Source organism: Micropterus dolomieu, linkage group LG05 (assembly GCF_021292245.1).
Source record: "Micropterus dolomieu isolate WLL.071019.BEF.003 ecotype Adirondacks linkage group LG05, ASM2129224v1, whole genome shotgun sequence".
Lineage (NCBI taxonomy): Eukaryota > Metazoa > Chordata > Actinopteri > Centrarchiformes > Centrarchidae > Micropterus > Micropterus dolomieu.
The window spans coordinates 3,808,872-3,817,130 of NC_060154.1; the positions used below are offsets into that span (position 1 = coordinate 3,808,872).

At 38.1% G+C, this 8,259-nt stretch overlaps 1 long non-coding RNA gene across 1 annotated transcript; it reads left to right on the plus strand.

The window, feature by feature from the left end:
- Nucleotides 1-339: 339 nt before the first annotated feature.
- LOC123971658 lies at nucleotides 340-3,187 on the plus strand. The gene is made up of 3 exons (XR_006825241.1): nucleotides 340-469; nucleotides 1,467-1,814; nucleotides 2,742-3,187. It is a non-coding gene; the product is annotated as an uncharacterized LOC123971658 (long non-coding RNA).
- Nucleotides 3,188-8,259: the final 5,072 nt, after the last annotated feature.

The window sequence follows — 8,259 nt, forward strand, 5'->3', positions numbered from 1 at the left end:
ATCAGTTCTGCTGCTCACAACAATGCCAGCAATGTCAGATTTGGATGATCATATCAAACTGTACTTCAGACTTTCTTTCAGTAATAAAGAAATACTTGTGTTATGGATGGAGGCCTATACTACGAACAGCGATCCTAAAGTAGTTGCAAGTTACTTCATCAAAACATTTTCATGCATAGGTGGATGTCCAGAGAGGATTCGTGCAGACAGAGGCACGGAAAATGGTTGTGTAGAAGAAATGCAGATGTTTTTGCGGAGAAACCACCCGGACAGTTTTGCAGGGGAGAGAAGTTTCCTTTATGGAAGAAGCACAGCAAACCAGCGCATTGAGGGACGGTGGGGTACCCTCCGCAAACAGAGTGCGCAGTTCTGGATGAACTTATTTCAAACTTTCCAGGATGATGACCACTTCACAGGAGACTTTTTGGACAAAAGTCTTATAAAATTCTGTTTCCTTAATCTTGTTCAGGTAAAAATCTTATCTTGCCTTCTGAAATTATTCAGTAATAAAAGTAGTATTGTAGTAGTAATAATAATACAATAGTGTTGAACTATAATAATCATAATAATTATCATAATCTAAATAGGAAATGTCAAGGTGCACTACAAGCAGGGCAGCATGCATCTTATGGATTGTTCAAAATACTGGGGAGCCAGCTCCCCTGAGAGACCAGAGCTCCTCTTAAAGCAATACAAGTATACATTTGGGTTGTTTGCTAAAATAGCCATAAAGTAATTTGTATTTTTGTCTACATACTATCATTACTGAAACTACAATGTTTGCATTTTCTTAAGAAAGTGTGTGTGAGAGCTGGAAGCTTTTAGCTCCTGCTGCTGTATCTCCCAGCTGCCACTGCTACCGCCACAATCTGTGCTGTGAATAAAAGCCGAAGAAATTGCTGAAGCAAAGCTAAAAATGGCCAAAGAAACCGGCTGATATTAACTGAAATGCGTTTCAAAAATGTGGAAGCTGAAATGCAACACTCGAGCTGACAGCTCAAGTGCATTAGCAGAAGAAGCTAACAGCTGAAACATGTTGAAATGACTTAACACTGAAAGAAGAACTTAATTGTATTAATATCAGACATGAAACTCACTAGCCCCCTATTAAGATACAGTTACTGTCTGGGCATTTATTTTGAGAAACTAGGTCCAGCCCTAGTTTCCTGTTAACGTATAGTGAGCATTCAGGGTTTTTATTTAGAACCTCATCCTGAGCTTCTTATAGTTACTGTATGCATGCATCAGTACATAATCATTTTGTGTGCCCTTGCTGTTTGGTGGAGGTGCTATTGGCTTATTGCTGTATATTTTTACATTGATTATTGTTGTGTGCTGTAGCTGACGGTGGCATACAATGACAATGCAGCAGCCTAGGTCTCAGTGTAGACAAGCAGTAGTTACATACTATAAGACCAACTATATTACACATTTGTAGTCTGTATTTACTGTTGCTTTCTATGCAGGATGAACTTGACGAAGTCGTCAACACATGGAATTCACACAAAATCAAACAACGTTCAAGTGATGGCGCAGCCTCGGGTCGGCCATTTGTGATGTACTCATTCCCAGAGTTGCACATTGCTGAAGATAGACTCAAACCTATTGCCATGGAGGAGGTCACTTTGTGTATGGAAGCGTGTACTCCCAAAGGCCAGTTTCCATGCGATGAAACGGTTTTTGACCTGTGTTGTCTACTAATGGAGGAACATGGATGGGATGCTCCAGCAGATCCACTTGCTGCAGCTGATCTGGACATCATGTTAAGAGAGGAAATACAGCACAATATTTGATGAATGGATCATGTCCATTAGGTCTGTACTCCCACACAGTACTGTTGTAAAGCTGTGTGTGTGTGTGTGTGTGTGTGTGTGTGTGTGTGTGTGTGTGTCATTGGGTGACTGAGTGGCAAAGAGCTGCGTAAAGCACTTCGGATAAATTATATGTACTTGTAATTGTGCAATTGTATGTATGTGCTATGTAGCCATTTACCATTTATGGGGCAATTTGGTTGTATAATCCAAATGTTTTGATTTGTTAAACTGCAGGAACTCAAGATGACTGCAGCACTATCCTGACAGAACATATACAGAGAACATAACCAGTATAGAGCACAATACAGACAAAATGTTTGTCCCTAAATATGTTTAAAATATATATATATATAATTAATCTTATTTAAGTATTGAATCATCTCTGTCTTCTGTGCACTTATGTGTATGTACTGTATGTCTGTCTGCTTTTTAGGATCTGACATTCCAGGAGTAAAGGTCACAGGTGTATTAAGGTAAGTTCCCATCTACCTTCTATGAAGTAAATATGAAACATCAGTATGTCTTCATCAGACAAAGCCAACCCTTGTTTGGACTATCCACATTAAATAGGAAATGAAATGTGTGCAGGTACTACTACTGTACATGTAATACAGCAAAACTCAAAATACAGTTTGAGATGGAAAACTGGCAGTATAGACTACAGAGGAACTGAATACAAACTAACAGAGGTCTTTAAAGATGTAAATCTTCAACCAGTTTATGACAATATAAACGTATTTATAAGTAAACTTCTATATAATTATTTTGTTGCAGTACTGCATGTGTTTATATTATTTTCAGCTTAATTTAACTAGCTCCCAAATAACTGTTTTCTGTAGTCACCTTTAGTCCTTGTCTCTGAAAAGTAAAAAGCTTTAATGTTTATGTGGTAGATTTATTTAATACCTGGATCTGTTTTTCTCTAAGGTATTGGCCCTCCTCTTCGCCCCACTCATCACTGCCTCTCCATTCAACTGACAAGTTTTGGATCACAAAAGACATCCAGAAAGGGAGGATCAGCTACTCCAACTTCTCAGGGACCTAAGGGCCATGCCCAAAGCCATGGTGAAGATGTTGGGGTGACCTGAACTGTTTGTACTACATTGTCCCAACCAAATAATTCAGCATTGCTGTCTGTTGGCTTTTCAACAGTTGAATATTTGGGATACATCTAAGGACATGAAGACATAAAAGCATAATATGGACATCAAGAATCTCTAGAGAACTGTCTACTGCTATGGTGGACAGAACAGTGTAATCTATAATTTGTTATTCATCAGTGTGATTATTCATGGGTATAACATACCTAATCAATTTTGAGAATGTAAGGGTGGCATGTCTGAACTCTCTGTGATTCAGAAATCTGATTTGGTTCCAACCAAGCTAATACTGAAGTTTGAAAGAAAACTACAACTACATTTTTATAAACAGGCAATTAAGTGAAATGTTTTTTAAGAAATATAAAATGGGGACAAATGAATGTATTAAGTACTATTCTGTATGCAGTGAGGGTATTTGAGGAATAAACTGTGTTCTAAAGCTTTTAAGCAGTGGAACAAATTAATTAAACATGAGATGGTTAAAAACAACTAGTATTGTTCTAAGTTATATATAAGTATTTTGCTAAAAATGTATCAATAAAAATATAGGCGTTCATTTTCCATATATTCCTTAGAAATGTCTGACCCTCAGCAGCACCATATTCAGGTGTTTTTTCTGCATCTTTAAATTACTTGTTGTAAATTCAGAGCCTTATTCTCACAATGACTACACAATGCAGTGTGTATTACTGTCCACACGCTTCTTTCATAATTATTTTTATTGCCAGCTGATTTGTGTCAAATATGAATACTACAACATATAAAATTCTTGGTAACATTCTCAAATAAATGTATTTTAAACCTCATTTATCCCATCACTTTTTTTTACCTTTACCCATACAGACAGGGAGCTTCATCATTGTCAACATTCAATTGAATACTGAATACAAATGTGGTGAAAGAAGAAACATTTTATTAACAATAAAAGTTTACATTAAAAACATTTCCTTGGTAATAAAAATAATTAAGATGGTTAAATCTCATAACCAGATAGGGTAGTCTTTTAGAAACTAACATTTGAATGTTAAAAGTAACATTTAACATGGCTACAATCAGAGGCTTTACTTAACAGATTTCAACTAAAGTGATGCTAATGAGCTAAAAGTGGTCACTACATGAACAATTCTACATAATGTAGTATATAAAGATCCATTTTATTTTGATGCTTAAAAAAGTTAAATGTTTATCCTTATATACTCTCATATAGCCTCTTTAACAAAACATCTTCTACAACAGTAACCTAATTTAAAAGATCAAGACCACTTCAGGTAACATTAGCTATTTAACCACGGTCTGTATCACAAAATACCCTCAAGAGTCATCCATAAACAGGGTGTAGATTTAAGGCAAGTGAATGCTATGAAAGACCTGCACGCAGCTATTAAAAAAAGCTATATGCCAGACTTGCTTTTAGTAGCAAGGAAATACTTTCACACACAGCAGCTGAGAACCTGAGAATTAGGAACAATGATTTCTGAACTATTACACCCCTTTGCCATTGCTGGTGTCAAATATGATGATCCACAAGGTGGGTAATAATAACACAAAATTATCAGACTGCATTGTATAGAGCCTGTGCAATAATAATCAGTAAAAAGTGTCCAAAAATGAAAGAGAACACATCAGATTTGCTGAAAACAACAATACCTGCAATTCTGGATTTGTATGACTTATTAACCCTACTTCAGATTTCTAGTAAGTGGTTTTCATGAGATTCTAGTCAATAGATAGATGTGGGGGTTGGCTACACTTTTGGCTGCAATTCAATGGTGGTTTACACACATCTTTCACCTGGGTGGTGCATAATTTTTCAACTTATAAAAATGAATAAAAGAGCAAAAACACAGTTTCATCATATTCTATAGCTGACTGCACACAACAGTGATGATGCATGCCAAAGTCCATGCTGCTGTTGGAATGTAAGCCCTCAACCTCAATTACATGACCAAACCATGTTTCTGTCCAGTGAGGTTTGTGTTGTGCAGCTTGAGAACTTGAATTTGGCAGAGATGGATCTGGCATTGGTAACAGACAGTATACCGGTTTGTTATAGTTTGTGAATGCACCACACACATGAAACAAGGGATAATAGCACTATAGTTTTTGTAGCCAAGGCTGAGCTTTCTTGAAGTGCTTATAATAGGTTCTAAATATCTATTGCTCACCATTTCTTGCAATTCTGTCCACGCAATTCTGCATAATTGGATCAAACGTGAAAAACTCTTAACAGTGGATTGTTGTGGTAATGGTTGTGTCAATCTAAACAATGTCCATTACCCAGACATTGCTTTCAAGAACTGCATTAAATTCTGAACGGAAATCTGGGAAGTTCTCATAGCTGTCAGCTATGTGCAGAATCTTCCCACATGTGCCCAATTGGTCTTCTCGTGAACTCTGTCATTTCTTCAAATTCCACATAGATGCTGTCTGTAACTATGAGATCAGATCCAGTGCAGAACCGCAGAAATTTCTGAAGTTTACCTTCATCTAGCTCTCTGATGAATCTTTTCAGATGATTTCCGACTTTCTTCTGTTTTGGAGTCAAATTGACTGATTTGATTGATTTTTTGGACCAGTTCTTTGTGTGATATTTCATCAATTATTGTAGGAAGAGTCTCCGCGGGGATTTTCCTTCTACAGTCAAAGCCGTCAAGAACTTCCACAAGATCATCAGTCAACTGCAGAGAAATCAGTCATTGCTTCCATCAGAACCTCACATTCTTGGCTGCTCACAAACTGCAGAAAATGTGCTTTAAGATCAATGTACACACTGTTGAAAAGCACCTGTTCAAGGAAGGGGAGTGCCAGTTTGTTTGGCAAATACTGACAATCTTGGTAACCTTTCAAAAGAATTCTGCCAATTGCCTTCCATGTTTCAGCAGGGAAATCATGGCGAATGAAGGGCACTTTAACTGTTGTACCAAGTGTGCATCGATCGTAGAATTCATGCCAGAAACAGCAGAGAACATCTCTCAGTACCCCAGATCCACTTCCTGCTTCTTCTTTGTTGTCTGGAAGTATGCGTCTCACATTCAGTGCTTTGTTCAAAATCTCTGCATCAGAGAAAGCTGTAATCATGTCATGTAAAGTGTTAGCATGATGGTGATTTTTATCACTTCTTCTGGATGAGCTGGACTGGGGGGTGTAGAAAAACCCTCATAGATCAAAGTGTCATCAGTGTCTTCTTCAACGCCGTAGAGGGGACCAAAGGTAATTGAGTCAACAGACATATCTAGAGAACGCTGGACTCCATCAAAATCACCCATGACATATTCCACTTGTAGTTCTGCTGTATTGATTTCATTTCCACTGTGTGCTGAGACAAGAATCACTTCAGATGTCTCGCTGGTATCATCAAGTTCTTTTTGCTTTGTTGCAATGTAAAAGCGTAACATTGTCAGCCTTGACGTCTCATACATAGTGCCAATGGACAGGCAGGTGTCATCAGTGAGGTGGTTCTGTTTGAAGTCCCACACCTCAAACTCGAAATCTGATTCTGATCCTTTAGGAGATATTCCATCAGGAAAGAAAAGTTTCTTTCCTTCTTGAAGGATGTCTTTTAATCCAGCATTAATTGCCAATTTAACTTTTCTGGTGCCACCTCCCTGCTTTGCCCTCACCTGTCTGGCTACATTACCATCACTGTGAATCCATCCTATCTCTACATTTCGGGTTGTTTTAAGCTTCTTTGTCTGTGTTGATCTTGTGTCTGCATCTGATACGTTTTCCTTGGTGCCTTCCTTTCTGACTTTCATTTTCTCACGAAGTTTTTCCAAAAGTCCTTGTTTTCGCTTTGAGATGGGCTTTTTACTTTTGCAGAAATTGAAGAGGGCAATTCGGTCTCCATAGGAGGGGATGTAATTTGCCAGCGCTGCATCATCCATCAGCGCAACAACGTTGCTGTCAATCTGCACAGAAGAAAAAAAGAAAAGACAATGTATAAATAATGTTAAGGTTATGCCCCTTAATTCAGTAAAAGTGTTAGTAGGAAAATACTGATCAAATATTTCAGGAAAGCCTTGTGTGCAGGGGTCAGTACAATAATGTAATAAAAAAAAAATAGTAGTTTTTTTAATACAAGTTTAATCTCAGTTCTGGATTTAAGTTTAATATGCGTTTCTGCTACCATAGAAGGCTGGTAAAGTGGTTTAATAGTTTTTTGTCTATTTTAACTGTGTTTATTGTTGATTTACGACCGGGAGTCTGCACAGGGTGTTTTATTTTGAAAATTGACCGGATTCTCTATGCCGTTCTGTGTCTGAGTTCCTGTCCAGTTCATCTGGTCTGTGCTGCTTGACGAAGCTTCCGCCATCTTATCAAATTAAATAAATTAGGTATAGGTGGTAGACTGTACAACTGGGTGTTGGACTTCTTATTTGGCAGGGCAATAGAGGTCAGGGTGGTGACTCTATAAAGTTCAAAATGGTACTCCACAAGGCAGTGTGTGTAGTCCAGTACTATTTAACATCATGATCAATGATATTTTTGAAAAAGTGGAAAGAAGTATTGGGAAGTCCCTGTATGCAGACGATAGGGCCCTATGGGTAAGAGGACAGAAAAAATTACAGGCAGCAATTGTGGAGGTGGAACAGTGGGCAAATAACTGGGGTTTTAAGGTGTCGGGTGCAAAGACGCAAGTGATATGTTTTTCCAGGAGACATAAAGAAGTGTCCTTAAAATTTTATGATCAAACCCTCGAACAAGTAAAAGTTATCAGACTGTTAGGAGTGTTGTTTGATGAAAAGTTGACCTGGAAACAGCACACTGATAAGGTCAAAGACAAATGCAAAAAAATCAATAACCTTTTAAGATGTCTTTCAGGAAGGGACTGGGGGGCCACTACAACATCTTTGCTTAAAATATACCAGACCTTGATGATATCTACACTAGATTATGGATGTATAGCATATATCTCAGCAGCAGAATGCCATCTTAAAAAACTAGATGTGGAACAGGCACAAGCGTTAAGGACATGCAGTAGAGCATTTAAGACCTCTCCAGTGGCTGCCATGCAAGTGGAAATGGGGGAACAGCCACTAAGAATAAGAAGAACAAGAATTATGCTAACATACTGGGCTAATCTTCAGGGACACTGTAGCTCTCACCCCGCTAAGCCATCCTAGAAGAATGTTGGGAACACAATAAGAGCAGCTGTTTCAGTTTTGGATGGGTGGGAAATGCGAAAGCAGAAAGCCTTGGCTTGTGCAGTATAAAATATATCCCAGTAGTCCCATATCCAGATCTTCTTCCGTGGTTTTTTGTAAATCCATCCATTGACCTGCATATACAGCAAATAATCAAAAAGAAATCCAAGCAAGCACACACGGGAAGAATAGCAGAAAGTT